Here is a 16,584-nt window from a genome sequence, read left to right as displayed (position 1 = left end):
CAAGTATAGCTGATGTAAAATGACATCCATGCCTTCATTCACTGAACAGTGATTGTCTGCTGAGTACTTGCAAGGAAAGTCTTTCTCTTTTTTTTCTCTGCAATACAAATCCCAAGGCAGCTGGGGTTACACAACCAGTTCATACTTAGTTTAAAATTTACACACCATCTGCAGCACTCATCATTAAATGAGATGGCCACAAACAGGAAAACTCACAACAACAATAAATAATCAGGACTCAAATAAGCACTCTAGTTTGAGGCAAGAATCTACATCGATCAAAATGCTCAAATTGGTGCCAGCTCAATGAATGGGACAATCACATCACAAACCATTTGTCTGGGGCACACGGCCCATTTTCCAAAGTCATGGATACGTTTTCTGGCTCAGGAAATTCCTGACCTGCAAATCATTACAGAGTAGAAGAAGCATCATTAGATGCTTGCCCTTTTCTTTACTCTTCCTGAGGCATCTGCCTTAGCATCATTGCCAGAGAACAGATGTGGAGGTAGGAGGGCTTCTGACCTGACTACACACTGTATATGAGAATTGTGTGGTCTCAGGCACAAAACAATGGGGCTGGGAGCAGGGTATGGATGTGCTATGGAAAGCAAGAGGCAGAGGGCAGTTCAATAGATGTCCTCCCTTTCCCTCACAGAATCCTTTGTGTCCAAATTACTGTGAATTACTTCATTTACTTACATTCCTACTCATGCAGGAAGAAATATGTTGGGAAGACTTGTTACTGAAAAAAAAAAAGGCAGATGAAAGAACTTAAGATTCTGCATCTAAATCTGGATATAACCAAGTCAGAGGCTGCCCTGGTATTGTTCACAGAATAAAGCACTCCCTAAAATGTCTAAATGCATTACAGAAGTCAGCCATGAGTGATACCATTGAAAAGAAATGCTAGACTCACAGAAATTGGAGCCTTCGAGAGCATATAAACCCACACACATCTATATCCCACGATGAAAATTACAGGACAAGTGGCATTTATTTATTTGCATAGTGAAGACCAGGCAATGTGAGTCTCCTAAGATTTCCAGCAAAGTATGCTGATTGCCATTAGGATTTAGATTTGCAGAGGGTTTTATGATTGCATTTCAAGGCACATTACATGCTCTCGAGAGGCACTATAATTTTTTTTCTAATTTTTTTTTTAAGGCCCCAGGAGGATTCCTAGACTTTTGAAATTAGAGATGGAAAGATTTATCTTTCCCTCTGATGAATCCCCCACCAGAACAGGACTCGTTTCTAAAGTGTACTGCCAAGGATTTGCCTAGTCTAGAATGACAAAATTTGTATCTGCAGGCAACTCTAAAATTTTAAGGGTCTCACATTATAGACCAATCATCAACATGATTGGTCCTGTCATCAGTTTTTGCTTATTAATCCTTTTTTTTTTTTTTTAACTCTCGTCCTTCCCCATTATTCTAGTAAAATTGCTGAACTTCAGAAATATTGGTAGAGGAAGCCACTATGGTAAAGCTGGACAGACTTATGCTCAGTGGTACCTTATTTTCTAAATAAATTCCTATTGAGGTCATCAAGGATCTCTGTAGAGTAAAATCAGCAGGCTTTGTCCCTCTGAGCTCTCATGCAAGAGGAATAAATCAGAAAGCAATGAAGCAGAATCTCTTCTTGTACCATTGTCTGCTTTTTTTCTTGTTATTATTTTCTTTGAAATCTCTCACGCTTGATTAAAGGAATTTCTCCTCAGTTTTCTCTTCTGTTTTTATTAAGCTTTTAGATAAAAAGCTTTCACACGGCAGGAAGAAGAACAACAATTTGCCAACTCAAGCTACATTTACCATCTGGTACACAAGAACTTAGCAGACTGCCTGTTCCATCAGTGCAATAATATTGTGTTGCTTTAAATGACCCCATGCTCTGATTTGAAGATAAGAAAGTTGGACTCAAGATGACTGATAGGAACATTCACCTTCTGTAATAACCTGCATTTCCTCAGCTGCTGTCACCAATTACCACAGCACTGATCACAGACTGATAACAAAAGATTGTTAAAATTTCAGAAAAACAGATGTCTCTGCTTTTTCCTTTATGTGCTTGCTTTATTTGGGTGTAGATGGTTGCAGTGCTAGATGCAGACAAGCTGCTCAGAGTGAGACCACACAGTCCCACTTCCCCAGAGAAAGGAGAGCAGAGCAGGACCCTGGCCACATCACTAAAGCCAGGAAATTATTCAACAGACTGCAAGAAATGACAGGGGCAATTTTGAAACCTGGCTGGTCAAGGATTGCCTCTGATATTAGACCTCCACAGCTGTGCAGCAAGTGAAATAAAGCATAGATTTCCTTGGAAGAATACTACAGTCTGAAAACCTTAGAACAAAATGAAAGGAGCACAGCTTCTCACCATCTTGATGTCCAGCTGGGGATTTTATCAGCAGTGGCAAGGAGGAAAATTCAGTGATAACACACATAATTTCTGTACCTGGCACTCTCTCCTGCCCATGTACCACTGCTTTTGACTCCAGTGGTTCATTCTTACTGGAAGCCACTACTTCCTCCTCTCCCAACTCCACACTTACTCATCAGCTTTTGCTGCAGTTAACAAGGATTATATTGCACACTGTGGTGTATTAAAAAATCAGCTTCTAATTTCAGGGACAATGATGAAAAATAGAACGTGGAGGAACTGTTACTTTCATGCATAAAATCTGTGCCTACTATATGAGCTACTACTGTATCACCTGGCACGAAGTGATAACATGGACAGCCACCAGGCACTGACTACTGATTCCCCACAGTCAGTAGGAGCCCAAATAATGAAAATACAGTATTTGGGGCTCAGACAGAAAGAGAGTAACAGAGTGTTCCCTGCAAAGATGTGGATTTGCTGGAGTTGTACTCTGAAGTGTCATCCTTTAATAGATAGAGGAAACATGGGAATAATCAGACAATCATTATTTTTGGAGGCTAAAAGAAGCCTGTTAAGCCTTACCCCTGGCCAGGACATAAAACAAGTAAAACTCCCTATCCCAGTCTCTGTATTTACCAAATGAGAGAAGAGACAAGAAAGGTGGGGTGCTTCCCAGGTTTTCACAGCTCCCATCACATGATGATAAAGGAAGGAATATCGCAGGGGAATAAGAGGCAATCAACCTCAGCCATCCCCAGTCAGAACATTGCTATGGAATATTGGCATGTTCCTTACAAAGCATAAAACACATATTAACCAGCCATATTTTTGCCACATGATAAGGAGAAATGATAGGATTGTATGTCAAGGACACTTTTATCCCCAGCTGTCATGATAATCCCTTCCACTATAATACATGTACTAAAAAATGTAATAAGTAAAAGCAAAAGGAAGGAAGGATACCATCTGTAAGCAGGACTCATGAATTTTGAGTCAGGTATTAAATCTTGGCTCACATCCACAGGATAACCAACTTCACACGCATATGTGATGAAGCAAGGGAGCCTACAATATAAGGGAGGTGTTCACAATACACCCATTGATGACAACAAAGATAAGATCCACAGTGAGATATCTGCACAGCTTTGCTATGAAAATAACCACAAGTAGGATGTGACCCAGGAAGGCTCTGGAGAAGGAACTCACCAGCAACAATGGCAGCAAACCAGCTGAAATATCACAGCTTTTAAATATTTCATAACAAATCGTTATGTAATTCCTACTAGAGTTTCTAAATATTATGAGTTATTGTGCCATGTATATTTTACAATGTCAATGTTTTAATTAAAATAGGATCTTATCTATGACTTGGAGGAGTCTGCAACTTTATGGAGACTTCCCAGGATTCAGCCACTGCCCTATTGGTCAGGAGGGACAGTGCAGACCCATGGAAGGACTTGTATTCCCAGAGCAGAGCTGATCTAACTGATCACTGTCAAACAGGCCTGCAGCTTTCTCAGCTCTCCTATGTGGAAAAGGGATGTAACATCCTCTTATTACTCTCTCTCTCTCAAGAATAGATGAAGGGAATAACTCCAATACTGACCTTGACTTAAAGGCCTGGAAGAAGGCTTTTTACATTTATTCAAAAGAGTGCCACAGACTTCATTCTGCTTTATACCAGAATGAATATTTTTTCCTAACAGAAAATCTGATCACATCATAGCAACATGCAGGGCAAAAATATATTATGTTACTTAACTATTACTGCTCCTACTAGAAATTCCAGGACTAGCTGGGATCCTTATCATCTAAATCCTTCCACCTTGAAGAGTGACTGAATAGTGTAACACCCTAAAGCTGTTAAAATTCCTTTGTTCATAGCCTTGTTTCTATGAAATGGTTATTAGAGAAATGGGAGAAAGAGATGTTGCTCACTTTTCTGGAACAGGAACTTATTCAGAAGATAAATTCACACTAATATCTCTTCCATTTTTCTCTAGTGTGTTTACTGATGCTCTGCCCATAGGAGCAGTCAACCTTTCTTGATGAAAGAGAAAGCTGTTTGGAAACAAAAAAAGCAGATCAAAGAGGAGAGCAGCTCAGTGATGGAGGATGTCAGCTAGAGGAGGGGGTGAAAGCTAATGTACTGCTGATGGAAGAAGCCACTTTTGTCCAGCTCCATGTGCACAAGAGAAAAAGCAGAACTCTCTTTCCATATATCTGTTCATTTCACCAATTGTACTAATTGAAAATTTTTCATCCCACCTATTCAAGTATCTTCATTTATAAAATATACATCATCCTGTACAACAGAAAAGGCATCACACAAGCAAGCAGGAATGGATTTGCCTAGAAAAGGGGTTCTAGGTTTCTTTCCAGAATCCCTCAGCATCACAGACACTGATTTTGAGGCGACAGCTCAAAATAATACAGGATTCTTTCTAAATTGTTGTTCTCAAATCCCAAAAGTTCTCACAGCTGTATTTGCTGGCCTCTTCACTAAGAGACCCTTTCAATAGTTTCATGAGTCCTATTCCTAATCTCACGTCTGAACTCAGCCTCAGCGCAAGGACATTTCCCAGTTTCAAACATCCCTGGAAACCTCCCTTTGCCAGATTTCCTCAGGTAACCTAGTGGAGCTGTATTTAAAAACACACATATATTTCTTCCTACCCTTTCCCAGGCATTCTCAAAGCTCCACAGAACAGGGCCATTTTGTTTATAATAAACCGGGCACCTGGCACGACATTCTGAGCACTTCAATAAAAGACGAAGAATGAGGCAATGCTGTTTGTGCTCAATGTCTCTGCCCCACTTGGCTTAGTCATTCAGCATCTTAGGTTAATTACTGATGGGTCCACAAAAGCTAAGTACCAGTCACATACCACTGGCTTTTAGAGCTCCAAATATGGATTTTGGATCTGGATCAACTCACTGCAGTTGGCTGCAAAGCATCACTTCATCTATCACTGAGCAGCAAAGGGAGAAGAAACTAAAATGTGGGTGTAGATGTGAATTTTGACCCTCTCCCAGATTCTTCTAAAACCTCCTGGAAACAGAGAGATCAGAACATAAAATTGTTGGTTTGCTTATTCTGGTGTTCACAATCACAATACCAAACAAAGCCGGTTGCAAACCAGGCAAGGAGAATCTTTCTGCAGATTATGCTCCTGAACTGGAGGCTGCCGCAGCTTGATCATAATTATCAGACTCAATCATGTAACTGAAACTAATTCTTTTCCCTCGAACTCCCAAGACCCTGTAACACAAACCCTCCTGATTGTAACAATGTTTGGACTGACCTCCCACACAAAAGTTAGAAAAGCTGACCAAAAGGTTTATAAAGATTGGGGTCACAAATTCTAAATTAAATGCAGGAGAACAAGACTATCACATTTAATGATTTCTCTGTGTTCACATTCAGTGGCAGAGTCAGCTAAATTCATATATCCTCACTTGATGTAAGGTGTTCTAGTCATCACCTTTTCATTACAAGCAGAGTAATTACTGGTGTACAGGTGCACGTGCAGCCACCTACAATAGGCAGGGACGCCAAAATGAAATGGATTGCATGAGTAACCCACCCCAAAACCTACCTAAACTACCTACCTTAGCTGGGAGTAAAATTGCCCTGTCTTCTTAGTAATATCCATTGAGATTTGACACAGGACAGTGCCTGGTTATGCAACCCTTCTACTTAGGGCTGCTGCTGAAATATTCCACATCACTCACTCCTGCTATGTGGCCTGGAAATAATTGTCTGGAAGAGGCTGGATTAATATTTTTTTTTCCTAAGGAGAGTGCACTTCTTCTAAAAGAGTGGTAGCGCTAGCTTTAGCCTATGTGTAAAAGAAGGTTATATAAAACTCAGTATTGGTGCATGTGTTTTCAAGGGATGGCCTTCAGACTTCTTTGGGATTCATGTAGACCCCCATGGACCTGCTGTGAATTTAAACGGGGCTGTGATGCACTATTGCAATGCATGATGTGGCAGAAAAGTGGCACTGAAACAACTTCTGCAACAGCCAAAGCCAGAGAGAGAGGGGGCAAAGGAGAAGGACATTGTAATACCTGCTTAGCCTTCTAAAAAAATTGGCATCCTCCTCAGGGGCATTCTGACTTATGCTAGCTATTAAGCTTACTGTAGCAGATTCCAGCTATCCCAGCCTAGGATTTATGGGAGATTGTTTTATGAGGAAAAGTTCATCTTTGGCTATGCAATTACAAAGCAACATATTGATTAGTAGAGGAAAAATGAATAACCCAGGGAAATCTTAATAGCTCAGTAATCTCCAGTTCTTGACTTTCTACCCTTCTCCTACCTTGCATAGCAAAAGCAATTAGCCTCTGTTTCATACTCGCCTGAGGACAGGAGGCTTGGATAGATAGGGAATCTAACCCAGAGCCTGTTTTCACCAGAACACTCACTAGAAACCTTTTTGTAGGAAATTCTTGCAGTCAGAGTACTTTGCAGCATGTCAGCCTGTCCCTGATGAGGTTAAGCTCTGCCCCAAGTTACACAGCAGTATGGACAGTGACACCACTGAATTCCATACTCCCAGCAGAGACAAGCCCAGCATTAAAACCTGTATTGAGGGGACTGGAGGAGAGGACTATGCTGCAGGTTGCAGAGTCTGTCACAGAGGGATGTTGAAGCCCTGTGGAAGAGGGCTCCTCATCTGGCAGTCATCCTTCAAATCTCACATACACACTGAAAACTATTCCCAACAGGACTGTACTCTCTACTCTGTAAATTCTCAGATGAGCCACTGCATGGAAGACACACAAGTACACCTTTCTTCTCCTTGGACCACTTTGTTCCACCTGCTCCTGATGCTTTGAACACTTCTCTTGACATCTGCAGGAAAGGGAAAGCTGGAGAGAAACAGCAGCAGGAAGATGAAGAAGGCAAACCCCAGTGTGACCTCTCAGTTCCAGCCAGCCAAGAAGCTGCTTCTACTCCAGAGGGGACACCTACAGCACGGGCAATCCTGCCCTACCCCAAGTGGGACATGCAGGCAGAGATTCCCTGCTGTGGCCTGAGCCCACTTTCATTTGCAGACAAGCACATGGCATCACCCCTTTAGAATTTCCACTGTTGTGATCCCTCTTGTTGAACACCGTTTGATCAGATTAACAAGCAGCAGCCCTGCTTGCCACTGAATGCCAGCATTAACTGGAACACAATAGGAGCACAGGCCTAAGCCCATTTTTTTTGCAGAAAGCAAACCTGACAGCAGAGAGGAGTGTTGATGTCATGTTCTGACTCAGTGACAGTGCCTGTTCCTGGGGTCACCCAGCATTCCAATACCATCAGCATCCCCTCCCCAAATCTCATATATTATTTGCTCATTGTGGTTAGATTTTGCCTGGAGGAAGAAAGGATGACAGGCTGACATCACCTGCTTATTAATAGACGGGCAGGGAAGAATGATCTCCTATAAAGGCTTGGGCGAGGATGTTCTCTCAGGGTGTGCTCAGAAGGATGGTGTGTTCAGGAGCAATACAAGCTGGTAACCTTTTTTTAGGGAAGCAGCTGTCTGCCCAGTGACTGTTTCTGAACCCTTGAACCACAACTTCCTGGTCCTTCAAGGGCATGGCCAGCTCACTGGAAAAAACAGTGCTGGGGACAACTAGCAACAGACAGGGTCCTGTGTGGAACAAAGTCATTTGTCTTTGCAAAGGAAAATAACAAGGTACTTCAGGGACAAGCTGAGACTGTGGCCCTATCGAGCCATGGTTCCCACCACAGATCCCACAGCCATCAGTGACATCAGGTAAGGGATCAGCAAGAAGGTCCCCATGCAATCTCCGCTGCCAAGTGATCTCAGCCTCTGGACTGAGGCCTGCAGCTGGATGCAAGTTGCAGTGGGTAAAAAATGTGAAATATCTCATTCAGTCAAGAAATCTCTCCCTCTCTGCTTGCATGTTTCCTGGTAACAAACAGAAAAGTTATCAAAGGCATTTGTTATAAAAAAGTGTTTGTGTTAGGAAAAAAACCCAGACCCTTGGAAAAGAATTCTTTAATGTAGTTAGGAATGATAATGCCAGGTCATATGGGATGGGGTTTTTTGTGATGTTTAAGGAGTTGTGTGTGACTCTTGGCATTATGCTTCCACAGCAAGATGACTGGATTGAAAGTTTAAAATTCATTTTTCCTGGGTTAACTGCTACATTGTTCATATTTCTAGGAGACTTTCTGTCAAGGAGGCTGCTAACAGAAAATAAATTTGGAATAAATGGAATTCAAGCAAATTCATTACAAAATATGACTACACATTCTTACTTTTTTTGTTTCTCCTAAGGCTGATGGGAGGAGCTGTCAAACATGTTTGAGTTATTCAAAACAGAGACATTAATACCTACTCATGTTTCTAAGCCTTCTTTCACATAACTCCTACATTTACGCACTTCCAAGCCTCCTACATTTACCCAATCCATGCTATGAAGACTCCAGCACAGTCTCCTCTCAGCATCAGCACTGCAAGATGAGAAATTTGTTTGTTTCTCTGAGAAATGGCAGACTATTATGGTATTCCTCCCCATGTGAACAAATCAATTTATCCACTCTTGGCTGCACCTATTGTCCCTCATAAATTACCAGCAGAAAAATTAAGCAGAGGGGAAAGGCAGCCTGAACCTTACAATTCAGAGGTAAAGGTCTTCCCAGCTAGATAGTACTCTCACTGCCAGGGCTATGCTGGTGGCCCTAACACAGAGCAGAGGAGCTCTTTTAGGGTGAGCACTCACTCTAAAACATAGCACTAAGACCTGAGGCACTCAGCAGCACCAAAAGGGCAGATTTTCAGCTTTGTTCTGAGAGCACCATAATTTGAGTGATGTAGTGAGGAAGAACATAATAATAAGAAGAAATATAATATAAAATAATAATAACCAGAAGATAAAAAGGGCTTTCTTTTCAGTGTTTCTTCTTTTTCAGATGAATGGTAACTGCTGAGGAAGAATTTGCAGCAGTTATCACATCCATGATATGATATGGATATGATATGATCCAAGAGGCACATCCATGTTGCCTCCCTCCTAGTACTGACTGCAAACATGAGAACTCACCAGAAGTCACTGCTGCAGTGACTTGTTCAGTGATGTGAGCGTCCTGCTCCACATTCTTCTTGGGTATTCATGCTGGCAAGCCTGCCACTTCCTCTGGCTGCAGGTCTGCCTCACGACCCAAACCACTGAAGTCTTATAGAACACCATTTTCTTTTTGCTGTCTGATTAATTTGCTTGTCTTCTTCTATTTTCAAATAAACTCTTAGCATCCTCCCTGGGATTTCTATCAGCCAGTGCAGAAGGGAGGATGCCTCTTCCCAATGCAACATGCGCTGACCTTCACAGCACTGCCATGCCAGGAGAGCTGGGCCACGCCCATGCTTTGGGAACACAGAATTGCCAAGAAGTGACAGTGCCACCCAACAGCTTTGTCATCCTTCCTGCAGGCTCTACTCACACCTTGTGCAGTAGAGGAGGACAAGAGGCTCACTAGATCACACTGTACCCAAAAGGGAAAGAAAGTTCTCTCTCTCCATTGCACTTTTTACACCCCTAAAAAATGAGAACTGGTTCTTTCCTCCTTGGTCCACATGCCAACAAATCTCTTTTCTCAGTCATAAAATCATGACAGCGTTTCAGCTACAGTGTTTATGTCTGACCTGAAGTGAAAAAGAATCAAAGGTGAACAGTAAAGAAAATAGCAAAGTAAGTTTGCTTCACCTTTTTCATACTCATGGGATAATACAGTCTACCCCACACTAGTAGCATCCAAGGGTGACAGAGATTCAGATTTGCAGACTTTGGGGACTTTGCATCTAAAATCACATTCAGATCTGAGCCAAGAAAATCCAGAAAATCCAGAAATCCAGAAAATCAATCTGATTCAGATTTTAGTGATAAAATCTCTGCCCTTTGTTTTCTTGTGAATTTTTAAAGGGTGTGAAGCCTACATAAAATGTAGCTGGTTTTCACAGCTTCACTTTTTAAGTTTGATAAGTTTGATTTCAATTCAAAAGAAACAGAGTGAGTGATAAGCTGTCTGTTACCTTCCTCAAGAATGACTTGATTTGAACTCAGCAGTAGATATAGTAACCGCTATTTCATGGACAATCCCTGTAACTCACTAAAACTCCTGACCTGAACTTTGCAGCTCTTGTCTCTTACAACAGCATATACCTAAGCCCAGGGTTTGAACACCTCTTGCTATAGAGAGTCTGGATCAAGAATGAGACTTTACCAACCAGACCCACCTTTTGGAAGTGTTATTCAGTTTGAAAATCATCTTATTGTTCTACTCAGTGGTGGTACTGCTGCACTCTAAGACAAAGGATCCTCCTGAAGGTTTTGGTACCTGGATATATGGAAGAAGTAGGCCTTCTTAACTGGAGACAAGCTTGGGCGCCCACATCCATTTAGCAAGGGACTCCAATGCACAGGGATGGTGGAAACATCCTATTAGAGTGCAGTAAAAAAACCAAAGATGTGTCAGTAGCCACAGAAAACCACTCTTCTGCTGTTAGCAAGGATGGGGAGGCTATAAAATTCAGATCTGAATTTGAATTGTAAAATTAAGGAACTCCTGCCTAACCAACTCCCAAGTCACATGTCTCATCTAATGGGTGTATTACTGCTCTACAAATGAGTTGTCCTCATGAAACGTGCCATCAAATAGGCACCAAATATGCCATTCCTATTTGCTGTGCCCAGGAACTGTTTACACAATACTTCATACACAAACATTTATTCAAAGGAGCTTTGAAATTGGCTGGAGGCTGAATATTTGCAGATGTGTTTTAGAAGACAGGGTAGCTCAGTGCCTGGCTGGACACAGTTCTGCTCACAAATACAGCCTCCTTGGGAATCCAGTTCTGCATCTAACAGTACAAAATGTCACACACCAGAAGAAAAAGATGCACTGATAGAACCATCCCTGCCTCTCAGAAAACCTGCTCCCCCACCCATTCCCCATCTTACTTATTACTAAGGTGTTTTATTTTTAAGGAAAATAGGAAATTGTCAAATATAAATTTCCATTTACTTGGCACATTGTCCCTGAAAAAAAAAAAGATCTAAGGTGCATATTCAACAGAATTTAAACTAAGCATTAAATTGGATGTAGAGCTCAGTCTGGTCCTGCAAAGCAACATTCCATTTGCCTGCAGGATTTTCTATTTCTGTGCTGCTCAGGATAACAACAGATGGGACCCCTAATTCAAAGGACAATCTTGAGGCTAGAGACAAAAAAAAAAACTGGACCAAAATGTAAAAAGTAGGGCTGTTGCAGATGTGGGGGGAAATGTGTATTTTCAGCTGGGGAAAAAAAAAGGATGGAGTGCAGATGGCAGGGGAGGGTACCTTGGATTGCTAAAAACATCTCAAGATCTCATTGTATCTGTCTCCCTCAAAACCCATGCCACTGGTTTCACTGAGGAAGCCCAAATTAACTAGGAAGGCAAAAGAGGAATCTTACCTGCAAGACCAGAATTGTGTAGGAAAATTTGCCACCAGTTCAGAGAAAGAAACTTTCCTTCTGTGCTAGCAGAAGGGCTGGTTGGGTATTTTCTTCCAATGCCTTCTGAACAAAAATGCTGTTGCCTTTTTATTATTATTATTTTAACCAGAAAACCAAACTGAAAGCTATTGTCCCAGGTTTTGTTGACTGAATTGAAACACTTCAGCTGTCCTACTTGAGAACACTTCTTTTTAGGTCAATTTTTTATTAATCTCTGTCTACCTCAGACACAACGCTGTCTCAGAAAAGTGATGTCTCATGGTCTTCCATTCTTTTTTCCTTTATCTCTTCCTTTCCCTACATTCTCTGCTTGGATTTAATCTGAGAAGATGCTGTAGGATGCCATCCCCACCGAACCATTGCTGTGTACCACGGAGATGAATCCAGCCACAAATTAGAAGGGAAGCCTGAGGCACTAAGATTGATCCAGCAGATGTGGTCAAATCAAGCTGAAATAAAATGCTTTGACTTTCAAAATGAGCCATTTGGAACACATCATAAATTAATGATAAATTTCAGTATCCACTTTTGGTCAAGCCATTAGACCAAAAACAACTACTGAAGCATCCATTTTCCACAGGACTTGAATTCCAGCTAACGAAAAAGCTGTGCATGACCATCCCAGTGACCTGCCATCCAAGACCTCCTGGCTGCTTCTCCACCACTTACCCTGGCTGGCTGCAACACACTCTCTTACTGCTTTAGCTGCTCTGGTCAAGCCTGACTTGGATTTGGGACTGGGGAAAAAGCAGTGCCCTGCCCAAGCAGGAAGCTCCTCTGAGCACTGCTTGTGGTTCCCACAGCAAGACAGCCTGAAGCAAATTGCCCATTCCCACTCCAGCACAGCTGAGCTGTTTGTGGCTAAAACAGCTTTTAGGTCCTGGCACTGGACTTCCTCAGAGCTATCTCACAAGCTCAGTCTCACCACGTCTGTCCAGAAGGTGCAGGGACTGCACAGGGCAGCATCTGCACATTGAAAGGGATGCACCCACAGGAGGGCAGTAATCCACGTACAGCTAACACCAGCTCAGCACAGCACAGCCAGTACGTAGTATGCTGGGCCAGCTCTGGGACCCCAGCGAGCTTGGATGGGGACACACCTTGGGACAGGGCCAGCCCTTCCTGCCAATTCTGTCACCAACAGCCACGGGCAGCAGGAAGACAAAATGCAGTATGCAGAGGGGGGCAATTCCAGTGCAGAGACAGGGATTCAGCATTGTACTGGCAAAGCCTCTCAGTTCATCCTGAGCAGGATGAGAGCAACACCAAGGGGTCAGGAAGGCAGAAGGATTTCTGCCATGAAACTGCTGAGGAACACGGCCAGCAGCAGGGCAGCAGTCAACATCATGCCTCACAGCTGCTGTGCTCTCCTGCAGCCATTTTAATCCAGGCAGGCCAAAAGAACACAGCAACACTCATGACATTAGTGTCATCCTAAAACTCGTCCTTCTGTAAGATCAGTAGCTCTGCCATATGCTTCCAACATGGTCTTACAAACAACACTAAGAAGCAGCACTTTTCTAATACTATAAACTTATCCACTGTCTCCAGCACTCAAAATTCTCTTCTTCTCCATGTCTTAATTCCCCGTCTGTATGCTTCTGCCTGCTCTGGACACTACTTAGGGTGGGGAAGGAGTGTCTCTCAGTAATGTCAGGAAAAGGGTTACCACAGTGTTGTAAGCACTCCTTAGAATTCTGGTTCTGTATATTTTCACTGTATGAATATTTGCCTGTACAGCATCTATTCAGCTGCAAATTAGCAGAGAAGCAAGATGGCCCAAGAATTGTATTAAACGTTTTTTTCTTTTCATGACTGACTTGGATCTGTCCCTTTGCTGCTTATAGATGCAGATCATGTTCACACAACAAGCACAATAATCTCATATTAACAAAAGACAGCTGCCACCTGGATTTTTTTACTTCAAAGTGCATACAAGCTATACCGAAAACAACATGTTGTGCAATCAGTGTGACAGTCAAAATATTACTTACATATTTTGATGGCCCCTAACCGCAGTGAAATGCCTATTGAGCAGCTCCCTCCTGCACACCGCGGGCTGGTGACCACAGCAAGTTTGCAGCACCCTCTGGAGGTGAATCCTGGACTTTTGGGGGGTGAAGCAAACCATCAAGCACTGCTCTTGCAGGGTTTTTTGAAGGCTTTTAGGGAATGCGTTGCATAGCATGAGGAGCTGCTGATGTCTGGGCTCCCACTGGCATTTGCAGCCAACAGGATGTGTGGGGAGCACTAGAAGAAATCCAGAGAGAGATTCCTTTGCTTGTCCGTGACTCACTCTCCAGCCCTTATACACATGCAGTTTGGTGGTAAGAAGCACAGAATTTGGACATCCAGATGAAATTCTGAGCTGTGTCATCAGGACAAACACACAGGAGAAAACCTTTAAAAAATCAGGAGCCCTTTGGAATCAGCACCACACTATACTGCTCATCCTTGCTTTATATTTCATCCACATTGTAGTGAAATTCCTACATGAGGTCATTATCTTTGTTCCATTTTTAAGGAAAATTTGAATTTCTAGGTGCTGTGTGGTACTGGAGGAGGAGCACTAAAATGTTAGGAAAAATACAAAACTCTTCCTATAGGATCCTTTTTTCATCTTATAGTGGTTTGGCCCAGAAAAATCTCAATAAAAGCACCACAACTGTTTCATCTCAGACTTGGAATATTTCAAAATACTTCCAGCCTGGATAGCATCCCTAGCCCTCACAAATAAAAGGAATAAGAAAGAGATTCAAGCATATTTTAGATACCACTGAAATTTCCTAAGGATATCTGCCAGAATTCCAAATTAAAAACCTTTCCAATCTAGAAAGAAACATAACTAAAATCAAGGAGAATGGGAACAAAATTAGCTCAAAAGCTGGTATTATTTTGTTTCTTTTGTCTGACTAAGAGAGCATCACAAGCAGAATGCCTGATCCCTTCATCCTTGGAATTTCAGATGAGAGATTCTGCAGTTTGCAACCTCAGATCAGTCCCATTACTAGAGATGAACACTTCATTGTAAACAGAAAACTGACCTTTTGCCAGAAGCATCATATTTCTGGAGTTTGGAGCTAGAACTGGGAATTGTATTACAGCCTTTGGAAAATTGTATGAGAAAAGTTCATATATAATCTCTGTTTTTTCTCTGATACCTCCATGGCTTCTGAAGCACATTTCTTAGCTTACTGTACACACCATATTTTCCTAATTGCCATCAGACAATTAGATAAATGATTGACTGTGACAGTGTTCACAGGGGTTTTTGAATAGGGGAAGAGACGAGGATCTGACTCCATGTTTCAGAAGGCTTGATTTATTATTTTATTATATATATATTATATTAAAACTATACTAAAAGAATAGAAGAAAAGGTTTCATCAGAAGGCTAGCTAAGAATAGAAAAGGAAGGAATGATAACAAAGGTTTGTGGCTCAGCTCTCTGTCCAAGCCAGCTGGGATGTGACTGGACATTAATTACAAACATCCAACAAGGGCCAACCAAAGATCCACCTGTTGCATTCCACAGCAGCAGATAATCAATGTTTACATTTTGTCCCTGAGGCCTCTCAGCTTCTCAGGAGGAAAAATCCTAAGGAAAGGATTTTCCATAAAAGATGTCTGCGACAATTGATCACAGCAGCAATTAACTAGGATAATCCATCATAAAATGCCCCCACTATTGCAGTGTTTTACTTATAAAACCGTAATAGTGATCCCTTTTTTCCGGGACCATCCCGTCTCTGTCTATGTCCTGTTCAGTCCTTAGGCTCCCCATGTAGACCTGGGCACAAGAAGTACAGGAACTTAGGTAGAGCCTCTAGATGTCAACACAGGTAACAATGAATGCTTCAGAAAACTGTCTGTACGCATTAGTGGAAAATGGAAAAAGGAGAAAGTGACAGGGGAGAATGAAAGAGAAACAGTTTCCATTTATCAGCCACTATTATTCAGCTTTCCCTCCCCGAGGGGTCATGACATGAATAATCTCAGGCAAGTAAGGGATCCAGAAACATTTTCCATTAAATAATTCATGCTTCTTCCTATTCTGATGCAAGAAATGGGAAACAGCTGGTAATAACAGAGACATCAACTTAAAAGTGTGCACATGAACCTTCCCCCTGCTTGAGTACACAGGTAAGACACAGAGCTTAGCATGTGGCTTAAACCAAGGCCCAGATGGTCACATGAACAGCACCTCATTCACTAGCAAAGATTCAGCGAGAGACCAGCACAGTCTTCATAGACAGAAGTATCAGGCAGCAGTCCCTGACAGCTGAGAAACATTTTTATCTCCTAGCCCAGACACACTTTAAAAGGGAAAAAAAGCAGAAAGAGGATTTCCAGGGGTCTCATGTCCATAGCTTCCAATTCACTTCTGGGCTGTTCAGGATTCACTCAGATCTACAAGGCAGAGATCACTGTGGCAGGAGTCACCAACTTCATCAAAGGGCTGGATCCAGCCTTCCTGACCTACAGGAGCACAACTGCTGGCAAAAGCTTAAAAGGTTGCCTTAGAGAGCTTTACTGTGTTTAACACAACAGATTTTGGCTCAAAAACAGTAATGTGCTCTTAAGTGGACCAGGTCTATGGAATGCCATTTTTCAAGAACCTGGAGGGAGAAGAAAATGATGCTTTCAAAAAAAAAAAAGGTTTTTCTGCTATC

At 42.1% G+C, this 16,584-nt stretch overlaps 1 long non-coding RNA gene across 1 annotated transcript in view; it reads right to left on the bottom strand.

Annotated features, from left to right (window-relative positions):
* The window catches only part of LOC102070494 (uncharacterized), a 112,555-nt gene extending 97,924 nt beyond the window's left edge, over positions 1 to 14,631 (bottom strand). Inside the window, exons 1-2 of the long non-coding RNA XR_271659.4 lie at positions 13,906 to 14,631; positions 10,751 to 10,851 (exon numbers count right to left, since the gene is read on the bottom strand). This is a non-coding gene — a long non-coding RNA (uncharacterized LOC102070494). The remainder of the gene's footprint in view (positions 1 to 10,750; positions 10,852 to 13,905) is intronic.
* Between the last annotated feature and the right edge of the window lie 1,953 nt (positions 14,632 to 16,584).

This window comes from Zonotrichia albicollis, chromosome 3 (assembly GCF_047830755.1).
Source record: "Zonotrichia albicollis isolate bZonAlb1 chromosome 3, bZonAlb1.hap1, whole genome shotgun sequence".
In the NCBI taxonomy this organism is placed as follows: Eukaryota; Metazoa; Chordata; class Aves; order Passeriformes; family Passerellidae; genus Zonotrichia; species Zonotrichia albicollis.
This window is presented reverse-complemented; position numbering and strand designations above follow the sequence as displayed.